The sequence below is a fragment of the Eubalaena glacialis genome, chromosome 4, assembly GCF_028564815.1.
Source record: "Eubalaena glacialis isolate mEubGla1 chromosome 4, mEubGla1.1.hap2.+ XY, whole genome shotgun sequence".
Lineage (NCBI taxonomy): Eukaryota > Metazoa > Chordata > Mammalia > Artiodactyla > Balaenidae > Eubalaena > Eubalaena glacialis.
In genome coordinates this window covers 81,801,508-81,820,612 of record NC_083719.1, presented here as the reverse complement: position 1 = coordinate 81,820,612, position 19,105 = coordinate 81,801,508, and the positions used below count along the sequence as shown (strand labels likewise).

At 34.3% G+C, this 19,105-nt stretch overlaps 1 long non-coding RNA gene across 2 annotated transcripts in view; it reads left to right on the top strand.

Moving 5' to 3' along the window:
• LOC133089841 (uncharacterized) overlaps positions 1–19,105 on the top strand; it is a 215,412-nt gene that overhangs the window by 49,322 nt on the left and 146,985 nt on the right. For both annotated transcript variants that reach the window (XR_009700749.1, XR_009700750.1), the window contains exon 3: positions 2,562–2,675. This is a non-coding gene — a long non-coding RNA (uncharacterized LOC133089841). The remainder of the gene's footprint in view (positions 1–2,561; positions 2,676–19,105) is intronic.

Below are 19,105 nucleotides of genomic sequence, written 5' to 3'. Positions count from 1 at the left end.
TTATCACAAATAATTTCCTGTGGAACTTGAGGTTCAGGGCAATAAGCAAAGCAAAGCATATCATAAATCATTAAGAGAATATTTGTTTAAAACTTCTGTGGGATAGTACCTGCAGGCATGCCTCCCCTTTTTCTGCAGCCTGAATAAGGTAAATAGAGTTAGGTCAGCAGCCATGTAACAGAGCAGGACCCTATGGGGTCTTCCCGGGACAGGCCCTTCCCCCATATCCTCTGCTTTAGCTCCTCTCTGTTACCTAGATAACAGTATTTCCTGAGTTGTTTTACAGATGTGAAAATCCCCCACCAAATGGAAGATGTTAACTACTTGAATACCAGGTGCACATAGCCCCAGGCCTCCTGGAGCCTAAGGACTGATACTGTTAACCCCCGTGACACAGATGGCCCTGCAATAAACCTTTCTCTGCTCCAAACAAGGACATTTTGGTTTGTTTGGCCTCACTGTGTGTCAGGCACATGAACTTGCCCTAACAGCAAAACCATAAAATCTGAAAAGATACGAAGCCTCTAAAGGCTTTTCTCCCCCGCTCCCCACTACCCTCATCACTCCTCCCGTCCCTGAGTATCCTGCCTTCTTTAGCTCTCCCTTAAGAGCTAAGCTCTCTCCTTTTCCTCGCAGAAAAGGCTGCGCAATTCTACACACTGGCCCAGCAGGATGTAGCACTATGTGCATCCCCAGAAGCATAAAGGTTCTAGAGTTTATTGAATTAACTGTGCTGCATAGTATTCAGTGAAATATAATTAAGCCTCACATTTTCTCTAACTCCTTGGTTGTAGTTTTTATTTATGGTTCCAGGCCTCCTGGGAATGCTGGGGACATTCTCCTGAACCACAATACATTTGTTTGGGTATTTGTTCGCATACCTGCTGAAAGCCTTTCCACAAGTTCTGAATATTGTTTCCTATATGTCAGCTGCTCACCTAGTTTCCCTCATGGGTCACATCTGTAACACCCACTTCTTTTATTCTCTTATAAATGAACTGGTCATCCAAACCACGTTATCGACTGACTTAGAATGTTATCACCATGGTCACCTTGATTAATTTGCTAACCTCGGGGATTAAGCTGTCTTGACTATTAACAGTGGTTTGAAAAAGCAAGAATTTGCCACTTCCTTTGGTTGGTACTATGTAGACTGCTTGCCATATGGCCTGGGCACACATGACCTAGTTAGAGAGGTAGAGCTACGTGTTGGCAAAAAAATTGGAGGCCTTGGAGCAGGAACTGTATACTTAGACTGACATGAGTTTAAGCTAGGACCTACCATTTACTAGCTGTATCACCCTAATCAAGTTACTTACTATCTTTAATTTCTTTAAGTTTCACCAATTGTGAGGTAAGACTAGCAAACACACGTACAGACTTGTGAAACTTAAGAATGACAGCATTCATAAAATATTTACCAGGTCTCTAGTGAGCTCTCAATAAATAGTAACCATTAGTTGTGATTGAGATGACAGTGAATATGAATAAGCAACAAGTAAATGTATAAATATGATTCTGTGATACTTTTTATATTGTAAAAATAATTTAGCAAATTAAAGGAACCATTTGGGGGCTTAGTTTGAAAGCTTAGTATTCCTCTAAAGAAAAAAAAATGAGGACAAGATTCATCCTTAGATAATTTTAAACTAAAGTTATTCTAAAATTTAATCCAATAAACAATTACTGGGTTTGGAATAAAGTCATTCTAAAATTTAATCCGGTAAACAGTTATTGGGTGTTGTCTTTGTGCCAGGAAATATGCAAGCATCAGGAATACAAACTTAAGTATAGTTTAGTGATATAAGCATACTGATTGAGCATGTACATGAGATAACCTGAATGTAAAAGTGAAACAGATAGTTGTTCAGACATGAAATGATAAGTGTGTGATATTTTCTAGTCTGCATAACTGTTTGATTTATTTCATTTATACGTTCATATTTTACTAGCTGTGGTTTTTCAAGATATAATTGAATTTCTACAATAGGAAAGGAGAAGCATTTTAATTTCCATCAAGATTTAGTATATGTATTTTTCACTGTAACATCCATGCTCTTACTATTAAACTAGGATAAATAATGTGTAGAATTTATTGTTTGATCATGATTGCTTACCTACCCAAAATAAAAATTGGAAGAAATTTACTTGTGTATAGATAATTAATCTTGCTCAATTGTCTAAAAATCACATCTATATGGATAACTGATTATGGTACTTTCGTTCCTCACTTATTTTCTCATCCTATAAATTTTTATCTTCGACTATTCAGTTATTAGGAGATAACATTTTGTGATTTAAAAAAGGCAGCTAATTTTATGTAAATGTTTTGGTTCTTGATATGTAAAGATGTAAGGACAAATACAAATATAAAATAAAAGGTTTGATTCTCCCTGTGAAAAATAAGCGAAGAGATGTCCTACCCTCCCTTTTCTTAGATATTTGCTTTAGAAAATTTATAATTGTAAATACTTTCTCAGTCTCTTTGAAATGTATGTAAACCTTTTTAAAGTTAAATAAGTCTTTTGTCAGTTTTACAGTTCTGGAATATCTTTCTGTAGGACCTAGGAACCATACCTTTGAATATAATCATCAAGGAAGGTAGCACCCATATTTCCCAGTTTCTGTGAGAGCCCAACCATGACCAAGTTGCAAAACTACCACCTGTCATAGAGGTAAGAATTTAATTTGCCTTTGGGTAAATCCAGTTAACTAATATAATGGATCATCTCAGTTAGGTGAATTTAGAATGAACTATGTGTGATAGTGGTGCTGTCAAGTCCTCTTACTTGAACAATAGTTATTGTTTACCTTGGGGACATGTATGGAATGGGTTGTATCTGCTTGGCTTTATGAAAGGGTGAGATTTCTTTCTGCCTTTGAAATCTCTTAGTGAGTTACCTGTAAGGCTCATCATGTTCTGGCTTAATACTCATTCAAAAATAAAATTATTTTCTCTCACTTCTGCCTTTGTGAAGCCATTTTTCTGGCTCAGCAGAAGATTTTTTAAAAATTATATTTCCCCAACAAAGGTGAACACAAATATTCGCTCATTAAACCATTCATAGTTTTTAAAATGTTATTTAAACACTGCTCAACAACTACTTAAAAATAAATAAAAATCTGTATACATGCACATATGTATTAGGTTGAATCATTTGATAATGTTGTTTTGTAAGTGAAAAACAGTAGAATATCAGCAGTTTCATGTGTTATAACCTAAATTATATGCATTTAGAGAAATGTGTGGAAGAATCTACAGCTAACTGTTAATATCAGCTAATTAGTTGGGGAGAGATTATTACATTTTCTTTTATGTATCTATCCTCATATTTTTTAACTTGTTGCAATAAGTTTGTATTATTGTTTATCTTGGTTTACAAAGTAGATTGATTTTTAAAAAGATGCTAATTGCACTTGCAACATAAAGGTCATTAATCAAGGCAGGGACAATTCCCCTTTTACATTTCTTTTAATGTCCAGCTCCTAATGTAGTGCTACATAAATATTTGTAAAAGGAAAAAAAATGAAAAAAATGTGTGAATGAATGAATGACCATAGGCAGAGAAGATTTTTGAGGGAATAGTGAAGACTTAAAGAAGCTATACTGAAATCGTTGACAGGTGTTTGGGGGTAAAAAACAAAAAAACAAAAAGAAATAGAGGCAGTATATAAATAAATAAATACCTTTTTGGAAAAGTTTGGCCAATAATAGACTCAGTAAAGTGACTTACATTGTTCAAAAGAGATCCTTTTGTAGTTGTGAGTTCTCAGAGCATATTTGCATGCTTATTAACATCATTGTTGGTGGCAAAGAGGTTGAAGATAGAGAAGGAGACAGGATAACTAAAGGTAGAGATCACTGAGAAAGCAGGAGGAGGTACTGGTCTTAATTTGGTTAATACAGAGTTCTTCCATTATTCCTAAAAAGAAGAAAAGGTCGCAGAGGCAGGTCTATTTGTGTGTCTGTTGGAAGATTGGGAGGATATTGGCTGATGATGACTTTTCTGTCTCTGTGAGGTCTGGAAATGAGATATGATGCATCTGTTTTTCATGTTGCAATTGCTTTTGCTGAGTCCAGTATCTGTACAAACAGAAGTGGTACCTTACGTGCTTTCAAAGCTACAAGTTTTAGTGGTCATTTGCATGCCCAGCTACTAATTCTGAAGAATGGTCATTGTGCCTGAGTGCCTAGGACAGATGGTTTTTCACCTTTGGTTACATATTGCCAAATCAACTCTCCCCCTATGGACAACCCTGGAGTTGATCACAGATCATCAGCCCGTTTTCTCCTTTCCTCTTGGTGAGTTCCTATTTGGGGTCCTTGGTTCCTTTCTTCAGTCAGGACCACCAAAGGACTTGAAAAGAAGGGAATGAATTCTGGATCCCTTTTCTTCCAGAGACTCTGTATTAATTGGGGTTCAGTCAGGAAACCAGAAGTAACTCCAGGTATTTCAAACAACAAATGGCTTAATAGAGGGGATTAAAAAAAATTAGAAGGTCTGGGATAGAAAAGATTAGGGAAGCCACTCTACCATTTAGGAAATCAGGAAATGATCAAATTATAGGAAACCACTGCCATTGATTTCACTGCCCACTGTACTGAAGCAGGTGAATCTTTGGAGCACACTGGGAAGTTGCTGGAAAACCCTTGATGCTGAAGCCTTAGTAATTGCCAGCCACAGCCATGAGAATAATAATTGCTTTTGCTTTTTGCTTTTCTTCCAGATTTACACTAACTCCTCTCATTGGCAGAATCTAATCTAGGGCCATAATGACAGTAATTCTTGAAAATGCAGTTCCCAGGCTTCCAGCTCCTATGATAAAAGGAGAACATAGAAGGGGAAAAATGGGCTGAGTGGCCCACACAATTCCACACAATCCAGCACATTCCTCAGCCAAATTACCTACATCCTTTCCCAGGGAACAGTTCCCACTTGACCTACAGTATGAGGTGCTGAATATGTGTTCTTGCTAACTCGGGTGAGACCCTAGTAGAAACTTATGCCAAAAGTTGATAACCTTAGAAAGTTGAAGCTTGTCAAGCATTAAAGGGCTGGGTGGATTTGCCTCTAGCTGCCATTGTCACAACTCTCTTAGCAGTAGCCCCAAGGGCATAGCAAATTAGTGTAGGAGTCATTCGTAGGGCTGCCAAGCAGAAACTCAATAATATTTCTATGCTTCCTCTAACTCCCACCAAGTTGTTTGAAAACCGAAATGGGGAAAAGGAAGTACCACTTTCAAAGGATCACTAAACAGTTGCATTCAGAATAAGTTATACTTCTCAATCTATGAAGGTAACTCTGTTGCATGTAATAATTTAATAAAGACAATTTGTCAGAAAGTTCGAGATAAAAAAATTTATAGATGAGATTGCTTTGAAGATTAACTTAAAGCAACCTTGTGAACTAACATTGGTAAAGAAAGTAGAAATTTAAGAAAATATGAGCAGGATGCAAAGACTAAAATTACAGTATATTCACTTAGGTTATTATACTGAGTAGTCCACAAGGAACCATTACAGTTAAACTTAGTAATAAAATTTGGAAATGAGAATATCATAATAAAATCAGAGAGTTTTATGAAACCATGATCAACCCCTTCAGTTTTATGAAATGTCAAGAATTTTTTATTTCTGGATTTAAATCTGAATGTCTTAGATAGCCTGCTACTTACTTCTTCCACAAGAATATTGGCAAGCGTATCAAACAACTATCTTGCTTTGTAGAAGCCTCATTTTATTTCTGTTTAGGGAAAAGTCCAGATTCTGGGAAGAAGATAGTGGTCATAACAGGACCATTAGATGCTTAAATTGAGGCTGATGGAAAAAGAAATGGAAGACTTAAAACATACTCTTCAGTTTTAGGAGAAACTGAAATTTGAGGCCATGCTTGGCAATGCTTGAATTTTAGTCTTAGTTAAATACACAGTTTAAGACCTCTGAAACACAACACATACAGCTTTTAAAACATGGGAATGGAAAAATAAAAGTCCCTTATTTCTCACTTCTTTTATTCTCACAGTTGAATAAATTTTCCTTTCTTTTTTTGTACTCTGCAGTCTAAGAAATGTGAAAATCTGGTTTTTAATAAAGCATCGTTTATTAAACACTGAGGATTTAAAAAGTACCTTCTCAAACACTGAGAGTTTCTTTATTGTTAATTGTTCTAAAATCTTCTCCCAGAGATTTTGTAATTTAAAATTGAGAGCAATTTAACCTGATGTATATGTGATGTGATGCATATGATGTATCATATGATAATATATATCACACATATGTATGCATTGCCCATTCTATTTAAAAACATTTAGCAGTAGTAGTTACTATTTTAATTTAGTTGCTTTAGTAAAATATTTTAATTTTGTACAAAATGCGTAAATCAAAAGGAAATTCGTACTATTTTTTTCTCTCACATGACCATGAAAAGACAAGCTGCTCAACCCGGAAGAGTATTTCTAGTTTCACCTAGTGATGGTATATATTTCTTCCAATAAAACTATGTAGAATTAAATAAGTTTTGACTGATAGGTTAGAAAATCTAAGTTAAAAAATTGAAATTAAATATTAAAATTTGGTAAGATAGTGAAGCTTAAGAGTGCTCTGCCAAGTGAAATGAACACAGCATTGAACAGTGTTGGAACATCTCATGATTCAACAAAAGTTGAGGAGGCTAATCTGGCTAGAGGAATGGGCTGTCTCATTGGAGAGAATAGTGATTAAAATATTCAGATGTGTGAAGGCTTCCATATTGATCTTTATTTCTTTCAAGCCTTTATATCATTTGCTGTTTGTGCCCTACACTTAGTACTTGTCTTAACTTATCCTCCGATTTATATATTATTTTACATGAAATCTCTACCTTAAATAAACTCTTATAGGCCATGAGCCATGTTTCATACTTCTTTGTAGTTCTCAATTGTGCATGGCACAGTGCATATTATAGGCATGCAATAAACATTGCAACTGGCATGGTTGATGATGATGGTGATGTGATTATGCTGGATAGGTAGATTAAAACATGATTGGGGAATTGCTTGAATGCCAATCTGATAACATTAGATACAATTTTTTACCTAAGGGTAGAAAAGAATTATGGAAGATTTAGGTGATGAAGTCAAAATTTTAAGGAAGAATCTATATTCGCATATGTAATGAAATCAAGCACAGTGGGGAAAAGAAAATCTATTGACAGGAAATCCAGTTTAAAAATGTAGATTAGTTGCCTGAGGAAGAAGAAAATTAGCAATTCAGGCTTTTTAGAAAATCATAAATGAATTAATAGGAACTTGAACCTCAATGACATTCGTGACAATGAAAATAATGCAGTGAATAATGTGAATTGTGACTCCTGACGTGAAATCAGAGTGTTTATATGATCAGAATCCCCCAATCCCTAATATATCAGTGCTACTGTCACCTTTGCTATATTGCAAAGAATGTAGAATATGTGTGTAGGACTGCCTCCTAGTCACTAATGGCTATCTCACCCTCAAATGTAGCCGAATGGGTTGGAATATATGTGGTTTGAAAATACATATTCTTTTGTCATTTAAGCTAGAGAGTGAAATGTACTGAACAAACTGTTCTATAACACTTTTATGTTCGGCTTGCAACCCTGGGATCTTACCACACTTTGTGTTACCACTCTGGCTATGATAGATATAAGAAGAGACTAGAGGGGGAAAGAAGAATGGCTCCATTTCCCTATGGCCAATTGCTAGAGCCAGCCTAAGATTCTGCTTGCTTCCTCTTTTGCCCCCAGATTGTTTCTAATCCTTTTTGCATTTCAAGTGAAACATCAACTCCTAGTATGGAGGCATTACCAAGGTGATGTGATCACCTCAGTCACTGAAGAGGAGAAAGAATTTCAAAAAGAGGCAAACAGATAAAAGAGTCAAAGAACAAAGGAGTAAGAATTTTTGCCATATTCAAACTCCATTTGCAATCTTTTTACTCTTCATACCCAAATTTTGCCATTTATTATTGCATCTTAACTGTGTTTCTCTGGTGACTCCATTTTGCCCTTGATAGGGTGTAGGCTGTGAGAATGGAAAAGGGATCTGAATCCCATGTATTATGTAGTTTCTTAGTTCTTATTCTCTCATATACAACAACACAAGTTTTTGCACACTACTTATAATACTTGATACAATTTTAGAAATTAAGTAACTTTTAAAACTTCGGCAATTTTATTTCAAAAGTTGATTTCATATCACAAATGATGGGTTCAGGACATGCTACCCCAAAATATGACACTTTAGTATATTGAATATTTTAAGTTGAAGGAGTTTGAAAAAAACAGCAGAAGCAGAAAGGTCTCTTTAGCTTTCCCCTGCCCTTCTCCCCTGAAACAGGTGGCAAAATCCTCATGTGAGAGGTGTCCTCCCTATATCCCAGAAGAAAGGAGCCTCCTTATCTCCGAAGACAAAGGGATGCCAAAAAGAATTCAAACAGGCCTTGCTAAGTTTTTCCCAGTTTACTACACTTACTTCATACCCTCTGACCTATCATATTTCTACATGACTGCCCACTCTTCATCAGCTTAGCATAAAAATACTCAGGTCTGTTTCTTTGAGTCTCCATTTCCTAATGTAGACTTCCATGTCATATAAAACTTATATTAAATAAATCTGTATTCTTTTCTTCTATTAATATGTCTTTGTCAATTTAATTTTCAAGCCCAGTTAGAGACCCTAACGGGGGTTGAGGAGAACTTATTCCTCCCCTACACTACCATAAAAAATATACTTAGCATAAAAGAGAGCAACAATAAAAATGTATAAATTAAATAGTATCTCTGTAATAACCTGAAATAATTTTGTGGATCTCTAGAGGTACATGCACCACACTTTGGGGAGCATGGCATTAGAGGCTAGAATTCATCATGAAAGAGTTTCAAAGGCAGAATTATCAAGGTATTTGGTGATTGATTCTGAGTAAGGAGGGCACAGTTGGCACAAATAATAATTAACTGTAATATTTGAGTAAACTAATAACAATGAAAAAAGTGAAAATACTAAGCATATCATTAAAGATTATAAACTGGTATTTGTGCAAACAGCAAGGAAGGAGATATAGGTTTAGAATTCATTGTCCTCTGACTGATATTTGATGATCCAAGAAAGGATGTTCTAGTTCTCTTTCACAGAAAGAAGAAAGAAAGAAACAACATATAAGCATTTCAAAATGGCATATATGCATTCCTGAAAAACTTTACATTCTGCAGAACTGTATCCTGCAAATAAGGCTTACATGAAAGATAAGACTGGGTCAAACCTGTCAAACTCTTCACAACTTTGTAACCAGAGCACTAGCATAAACAGAAACAATCCTAATTTTAAAAGACATTGACAGGTTTTTAAAAAGGCAAATTCCTAATAAATAAATTATACTGTAAAAATAAGATTTTTAAAAGAAACCAAAAAAGGGGAAGTAGCTTGATGGAAGGTATATAGAGAAGAGTGTGGAGTTACACGACGGGAAGAAGTTGGTAATAAAGACAAAGCAAGTGGCCAAACTGAGCCAAGACAAAGAATGTGTGATGATAAACACTCCTCAGTGGCTTGCTGTCATTTAGCCCCTTGTGGTAGGCAGAATAATGGACCCTCAAGGATGTCCATGTCTTAATCCCTAGAACCTGTAGATGTATTACTTCACATGGCAAAGGGAAGTTCTTACGTGTAAAGACTTTGAGATTGGGAGATCATCCTGGATTATTTGGGTGGCCCCAATCTAATGACACAGGTTCTTAAAAGCAGAGAAACTTTCCTGGCTGTGGACAGAGGCACATGTGAATATGAAGAATGGTCAGAGAGATACAACATTGCTGGTTGTGAAGATGGAGTAAGGGGACTCAGAGCAAGAAATGTGGGCAGCCTCTAGAAACTGGAAAAGGCAAGAAAACAGATTCTCCTCTAGAGCCTCCAGAAAGGAGTGCAGCTCTGCAGACACCTTAATCTTAGCCTAGTGAGATACACGATCCCTGCCAGATTACTGTTGCTGCTAGCACTACTACTACCACTACTACTACCACTACTATAGATCTGTTAAGACAATAAATCAGATAAGATACAGATTGTCCAGTTAAGTTTGAATTTCAAATAAGTGATAAATAATTTTTGTTTTAATGTAAGTGTATCTCATACAGTATTTGGAGCATATTTATACTAAAAAGTTATCCATCATTTATCTAAAATTAAAATCTACATAGACATCCTGTATTTTTATTTGCTCAATCTGGCAACCCTATTTGTTCTAAAAACTCTTAAATTTAAGACACTTTTAATATTAATATATTTGAAATCAGAAGGAATCTTTCAACTTAGGTATTTGATGTGTTTCACTGTACTTTTCAAAAAACCTCATTAAATTTATGGTGTATCTTACAACGTATGGCATCTTAAAATCATGGAAATACATATGAACTTTTCTTGAAAAACGTCACCTCTTTTTTTTAATATTCCATATGTTTAACATTTGTATCTAATTGGTTAATTGATTTTTACATTTAATTGTCTGAGAGTACATTTGTGTCTATTTTTTATGAACTACTTCTGGCATATTTAAATTTAATCCATGATAGCGGAAAATATTAAGCAAAAAATTTCATCCTGTGATATGCTAAGATATGAGGGTAAGACAAATGTATTTGTGTTTGTGTGAGGCAGCTGCTATTTGCAAAGTAAATGAACAGCGGAGCAGGTTCACATGTTCCTGTATACAGTGTGTATAAGCAGTAATGATTCCAAAGAGAGCCTGATGCTGAAAGACTTTTCAGTCATGACTTTACACTATATCTGATCTTCAGTTTGAATTGTTTTCCAATCACTTAACATCTTAAGTGTCCAAAGAATTTTACTCCAAAATTCTAGTTATTTGAATTTTTATCTTTGTGTTTTCATATTTATTTTTAACTTTTCTTTTTTCTCTACACTTACAGATTTTAGACTTTTAAATCTTTGTTCTGCATGCTATCTTTTAATTTAAATATGTTAGGGACTGTGTACATATTGTGAACTGATTAGGTTTTAATCAGTTACTTTACTGACTGAGGCAAAGAGTCCCAGGAAAACCAGTAAGAAAATTATCAATATTCCTTAGAATTTCCATATACATTTAGGCAAAATTTTTCTGGCTATAAAGTTATTCAGATAAACTAAACTTGTTAAGTCTGAATAAATTTACTCTGGTTTATATCATAGACTTGTGACAATAAATGCACTCTGCATTCCAATATGGCACAATAGATGGAAAAATCTATTTAAAAATGATAAACAGGGGAGCCTTTCTTGTGTGTAAACAATCAAAAGATTCATCCATTGGCAGCCACAATTTGTCTCCAAAACTGAGGATTAAAATTAGGGCAATCTTCTAAAAGAGGACTACTAAAAAAATATGTAAATTAACAAGACAATTGATTTTAACCAACTGTGCATGAAGCTCATCTTATTCGTTCTGGCTATTTTTTAAAAACAGGTGAAAAACTTGTGTATAATTTTGTGGTATTTCATTTGTATTCTTTTTCTTTCTTCTAAATTTGTAGTTTTATTATTTTATACTTTGTCATAAGTTAAATACAAAACATAAATAACATTTATTATTTAAAAACTTTTCAGCATAGTAATCTTAGGAATACTTTCACATAATATTTGACATTAAGTTGAACAACAGCAACCCTCTCTGACTTATAAAAACAGTGACAGTGCAGAGCAGAATGAATTATAAAGGGCAAAATCTCCCAGAAGCTATGAAGAATTAAGAAATATCTCAGTTTGTGGTATTCGATTTGGTATTATATTACTCTGAATTGCCCAAGGTTGCTTTTGAAAAAAAAATGTAATCCTTCATTTCATGACCCACCAATATCTGTAGGAGTTGCTGTATTAGATGGTCAATGGAAGCTATATTTAAAGGCTGAAAAATCGTGTTGAGTTTGTGTATTTTATATGTAGTGACAATTTTTTCAACAAAAAGTCTTTTTGTACTTATATCTCATAAATGGAGGTTTTTGCTTCAAAACGCAAAGTATTCTCTTAGGTCATATTTAAGGAAGCAAAGATTTCTAGCTATAAACCGTCACAGCTTTAAAATAGATGCTTTTCAAAGTTCACTTACAGTTTGGTTTGTTGCTACCAGGAAAACATTTTCACATGTATTTAACATTTGAAATCATGATTAGGTTCCAAGAAGAGTCTGAAAAAGAACTGAAAATATCAAATAATAAGATGAACTATATTTTCAGTGGTAAAGTATGTTGGAATTATAATTTAAGATTCCAGAATCCATTTATCTATTCCTTTCCCCCCTCCCTTGCTACATGTTACAAAAAGTAGTAACAAAAAGTTACATATGTGAAAGAATAACAAAAAGTTTCATCCATGAAAGAATAACGGTTTTGGAATAAAAAACATCTAGGTTTGAACTGGGGTTTACTTCTGGCAAGTTCCTTGCCATCACTGAGCTCTATTTACCTTTTCTGTAAAGCAGGGATAATGACAGTGTGCCATTTTGAGGAGACAATTCTTTTTTTTTTTTTTTTTTTTTTGCAAGGTCTGGGCTTTCTGAACAAAACTCACTGGAGAACTTTGTTAAAAGATGATTAATAGCAAACATGCCTTGAAACCTTAAGATGGTGAACTGCTCCAAAGATATTTAGACTTACCTCCCCTAGGGCCATTTGCTGTTGTTCCAGCTTTGGAGGGCTGGGGACTTTCCACTCCCTTCCCAGGCAAAGATTTGTTTACATTCCAGCTTGAAGGCCTCTCTCTCTCTTCAAGGGAAGGAGGGACAGATGTATTAACTGCCCTATACAACTTCTGAGTGTCACAAATCAGGGCTCCTCCTCTGTGGTGCAGCCCCACTGCAAGCACAGGGTAACACCAGGCTCTCACCACGTTGCCCAGTGAAGGCTGCAGTTTGGGGGACCAGCACTAAAATGCTCTGTGCATAATGAAGATCTGTTCTCTGATCCAGAGGCCTTATGTGTCCCATTAAACACAAAATATAAATATATAACTTAAACAGTCATTTGTCTCGTTTCCTATGAACCTTAAATTTATTCAGCAGCAATATGCCCAACCCAGGGTATAAAGCATGTTTTGGTGACTAGCATGAGCTTACATAAACTCCTTTTCCTCTGGTTAATTTAGAGATAGGTTAAATAAGGCCAAAGAGATTAAAGGAAAAATCTGCCAAGTTGATGACAGTTCTGTGAAAGATTTTCCTCCTAAGTGAGAAAGAGTACCATACAAAGAGAATCCCTTTCACTCCAAATTACGGTATTTTGAGCTTGTCATATGAGGATGTGATGTTTGGAGAGGCAGCAGACATGTTATGACTATTAGAAACAAGTCTGAAGAAGGAAACCAATAGATTGGGGGTGAAAGAGCAGAAGAATGTCAAATGAATGAGCCAAAGAGCAAAAGAATGTTCTGGATAGCATCTTTAAGCTGTTGAATCAACCCTGAACTCATTTCTCTGTATATTTAAAAAATATACAGTAACTGCTCCTTACAATTCAAACAAATTCTTGTCGAGTTTTCATTTATTTAGAACTAGAAGCATTCTAAGTAACACAAGAATCTAACTCAAGGAATTGTGAAGACTAAATGAAAAGAGAGAAAAAGTAATTAGAATATATATATATATTAGATTATATATATGTGTGTGTGTGTGTGTGTGTGTGTGTGTATGTATATGCTGCCACTGCTGCTAAGGAGACTATCTCAGGTCCAAGCACCCGTTTGTCTATAGTATAAGTGTGTATATCATATCATACCATATCATCATACATCATATCACAAGTCAGGGGCTCCAGTTTGGGAGGGTTTGTGAAAGAGGGGTCATTGAAGCACAAGGACAGAAAAGATGGGACATAGTGGTCAATAACGGGAACATTAGAATAAAATATAAAAGTAAAAATTTAATTAGAGCAGTTGTTCTCGAGTAGAACCCTTTATATTCTTAACAATTGTGTAGAACTCCAAAATGCTTTTTATACGAGTTTTCTATATCAGTATTTACTGAATTAGAATTCAAAACTGAGATATTGAAAAATATTTTTTGAGTACCTCGTTTTAACTTTACTATACTTTATTTAAAAACACATTTTACATACAACTTTTTTCCCAAAATTAAAAAAAGAGAAAAAGGTCAGTGTTTACTTTTTTTTTGTTTTTGCAAATCACTCTGCTATCTGGCTTCTCATATCTGCTTCTGCTTTCAAACTGTTATGTTATATAAATTTGATTGAAGTGTAATGAAGAAGTTTTGGCTTTACATAGATATGGACTTAGAAAAGGAAGGTGTATTATAATACTCTTTTAAGATAATTGTGGGTTTTTTTTTTTTTTTTTTTTTTTGGAACTACACCAAAGCTTGGCAATAGATGGTTTCTTAAAAGTTGATTGTAATGTAGAATCTTGACCTGGCAAATATTTCATAGCAACAAGTGTGAAATACGTTGATCTGTCTTACACCTTAATTATTCTTTACCCATGAATAATTTTGTAACATCATGCACTGACTAGTAAATATTGATTAACTGAGTTATGTACATCTTCTAAAAGTTGACAAATTCGTTGTCACATTTGTTAACATCATGGGTGTTCTTATCAGAATATTATTTAAGTATTGGGAAACTAGTTCATAGTGACAGACCTACATTTTCCAAAATTCTAATTTTTTCTTGAAAGCTTGACATTTATCATCACAACAAATATTATCAGTTGTTTTCCTTGAAATGAAGTCCACTTCATTAATTTTTGAAAAAAAATGACTGTCAAAACATGTCTGAATAATTATAGTATGTCTGTCAGTTGTGTTTTCAAGTAAAAATGGTGTTCCACTAAAAAGACAGCTACTTGAGTTTGTATTTGAAACAATTGCACAAGTGCTTTTACTTGAGAAAGCCATCATACTTCAGAATGTAGAAGAAGTGTTTTATCTACATCTATTTTGTCATATAGATGATAAAAGAGGTATGTTATGCAAAGGTCTGGTTTAATTAAATTAAAATTTTACTGCTTCATTAAGAACACTGTTACGTTAAAGTCAATGTTTTTCTTTTTTAAAAAAATTATGAAAAAAAAAAAAAATTATGAGTGCCTGGCAATAAAGAATATAATGACTACTACACTACTGTTATAATTTGGTGCTGGTATTGAATATTTTATGTTAAGATGATAGCATTTTTACCCTCATTGTTTTTGTATCATCAATGTGTGTGTCAACCCAGTAACAAAGGCAAATTATGTCTTAGTATTATTATGGAATAATTTTGACCTCATTGATCCCTGAAAAGTTCTTATGGACTGTTTTTGGCTCCATATACTGTACTTTGAGAACAACTGAATTCTCAAAGGGTGGGATAAAAATGTATCAGTGTATCTCAATTCTCCCTAAAATCCTAATATGTGCTACTAGAATGAAGACCTGACATCTAGCTCATCAAAAAAGAAACCTGTTTATTTGGCTTCATCAGCCATCCATCCCAATAGGTAGGTTCATTTGTGTCATATTTTACATTCCACATATAAGTGATATCATATGGTATTTATCTTTCTCTTTCTGACTTACTTCACTTAGTATGACAATCTCTGCTTTTATCCATGTTGCTGCAAATGGCATTATTTTGTTCATTTTTATGGCTTAGTGGTATCCCGTTGTATATATGTACCACATCTTCTTTATCCATTCACCTATCGATGGACATTAAGGTTGCTTCCATGTCTTGGCTACTGTGAATAGTTCTGCTGTGAATATAGAGGGTGCATGTATCTTTTTGAATTAGAGTTTGTCTGGATATATGCCCAGGAGTGGGATTTCTGAATCATATGGTAATTCTATTTTTAGTTTTCTGAGGAACCTCCATACTGTTTTCCATAGTGACTGTACCAACTTACATTCCCACCAACTGTGTAGAAGGGTTCCCTTTTCTCCACATTCTGACTTGTGTGAGGTGGTACCTCATTTGATTTGCATTTCTCTAATAATTAGAGGTGTTGAGCATGTTTTCATGTGCCTATTGGCCATTTGATTGCTTCTTTGGAGAAATGTCTATTTAGGTCTTCTGCCCATTTTTAGATTGGGCTGTTTGTTTTTTCTTGTTGAGTTGTATGAGCTGTTTGTGTATTTTGGAAATTAAGCCCTTGTTGGTCCCATTATTTGCAAGTATATTCTCCCATTCTGCAGTCTTTCACCTCCTTGGTCAGGTTTATTTCTAAGTATTTTATTTTTTTGCTGTGATTTTAAATTTTTTTTTTTTTTTACATTCCCTTTCTACTGTTTCTATTGTTAGTGTAAAGAAATGCAACCAATTTCTTTATGTTAATCCTTTATGTTAATCCTTGTATCCTGCTACCTTGCTGAATTCATTTATCAGTTCTAGTAGTTTTCATGTGGAGTCTTTAGGGTTTTCTATATGTAGTATCTTGTCATCTGCATATAGTGACAATTTTACCTCTTCTCTTTGGATACCTTTTATTTATTTATTTTTTCTTGTCTGAGTGCTGTGTTTAGGACTTCCAATACTATGTTGAAGGGAAGTGGTGAGAGTGGGCATCCTTGTCTTGTTCCAGATTTTAGCAGGAAGGCTTTCAGTTTTTCACCATTGACTATTATATTGGCTGTGGGTTTGTCATAAATAGCTTTTATTATGTTGAGATAGGTTCCCTCTATACCCACTTTGGTAAGAGTTTTGATCATGAATGGGTGTTGAATTTTGTCAAATGCCTTCTCTGCCTCTATTGAGATGTTTATGTGGTTTTTCTCTTTTGTTGATTTGGTTTATCACATTGATTAATTTGTGTATGTTGAGCTGTCATTGTGAACTTGGGAAGAATCCCACTGGGTTGTGGTATGTGATGTTTTTTATGTGTTGTTGGATTCAGTTTGCTAGTATTTTGTTGAGAATTTTTGCATCTATATTCATCAAAGATATTGGCCTGTAATTTTCACTTTTGGTGGTATCTTTGTCTGGTTTTGGTATCAGGCTTAATAGAATGTCTTTGGGAGTGTTCCTGCCTCTTCAGTCTTTTGGAACAGTTTGAGAAGGATTTGTGAAAGTCCTTCCTTGTATGTTTGGTAGAATTTGCCTGTGAAGCCATATGGCCCTGGACTTTTGTTTGTAGGGAGGTTTTTTTGTTTGTTTGTTTGTTTTTTTATTACAGATTCTGTTTCTCTTCTAGTGATTGGTCTGTTTCTTCTTGATTCAATTTTGGTGGGCTGTATGTTTCTAGAAACTCGTCCATTTCTTCTAGGTTGTTGAATTTGTTGGCATATGATTGTTCATAGTATTCTCTTATATTTTTTTGTATTTCTATGGTATTCATTGTTATATTTCCTTTTTCATTCCTTATTTTGTCCATTTGGGTTTTCTCTTTTATTCTTGGTAAGCCTGGCCAGAGGTTTGTCAATCTTGTTTACCCTTTTAAAGAACCAGCTCTTGGTTTTATTGATTTTTTTCTATTGCTTTTTAAAATTTCTATTTATTTCCTCCCTGGTCTTTATTATTTCCTTCCTTCTGCTGACTTTAGGTTTTGTTTGTTTCTCTTTTTCTAATTCTTTTAAGTGATGGGTTAGGTTGTTTATCTGAGATTTTTCTTGCTTTTTGAGGAAGACGTGTATTTCTGTGAACTTCCCTCTAAGAACTGCTTTTGCTGCATCCCATAGATTTTGTATGGTTGTGTTTTCATTGTCATTTGTCTCAAGGTATTTTTTAATTTCCTCTTTGATTTCGCATTGACCCATCGGTTTTTTAGTAGCATGTTATTTAATATCCATGTAATCATTTTTTCTTATTTCTTTTTCTGTGGTTAATTTCTAGTTTCATGCTGTTATGGTCAGAAAAGACGCTTGAGATGATTTCCATACTCTTAAATTTGTTGAGGTTTGTTTTGTGCCGTATGTGGTCAATCCTAGAGAATGTTCCATGTGTACTTGAAAATAATATGTATTCTGTTTTTTTTTTGGATGTAATGTGCTGAAAATATCAATTAAGTCTAACTGTTCTGTTGTATCATCTGAGATCTCTGTTGCCCTATTGATTTTCTGTCTAGAGGATCTGTCCATTGATGTGAGTGGGGTGTTAAAGTCTCCTACCATTATTGTATTCCTGTCAATTTCTCTCTTTATGTCTATTAGTATTTGTTTTATGTATTTGGGTGCTCCTATATTAGGTGCATATATGTGGACAAGTGTAAAAGCCTCTTCTTGTATTGATCCTTTTATCATGGTATAGTGTCCTTCTTTATTTTTCTTCATGGCCTTTGTTTTGAAGTCTATTTTGTCTGAAATGAGTATTGTGACCCCTGCTTTCTTGTCATTTCCTTTTTCATGAAATATCTTTTTCCATCTCTTCACTTTCAATTTATGTGTGTCCTTTGCCCTAATGTGGGTCTCTTGTAGGCAGCATATTGTAGGTTCTTGTTTTTTAATCCAATCTGCCAGTCTGTCTTTTGATTGGAGCATTTAGTCCATTGACATTTAAGGTAAATATTGGTAGATATGTACTTACTGCCATTTTAAACCTTGTTTTCCCATTGATTTTATATTTCTTCTTTGTCCCTTTCTTTTTCTTTTGGTTTTTCTATTTGTGGTTTGATGATTTTCTTTTGTATTATACTTATGTTCTCTTTTTGGTTTTTGTGGATCTATTATATGTTTTTGATTCATGGTTACCCTATTTTTCAAGTATGTGAACCCCTTCTTATATCTACTTGCTGTATAGTGGTAGTCATATAGGCTCAAGCACATTCTAGGAAAAAACCCTACATTTTCTTATTCTCCTCCCACACATTTTATGATTTTGATGTCTTCTTTTACATCTTCATGTTCATCCTTTTGCTGTTCACTGTGTTTATCATCACTTTCACAGAAATTTTTTGACTTATTTTTTTAAATCTGTGTACCGGCCTATTTAAGTGATTTACTTTCCAGTTGCATTTTCTCATTCCTATTGATTCTTATTTCTTTTCTATTTAGAGAAGTCCTTTCCATATTTCCTTTAGGATAGGTTTAGTATTGCTGTATTCTTTTAGTTTTTGCTTGTCTGAGAAATTCTTTCTCTCTCCTTCTATTCTAATGATAGTCTTGCTGGGTAGAGTA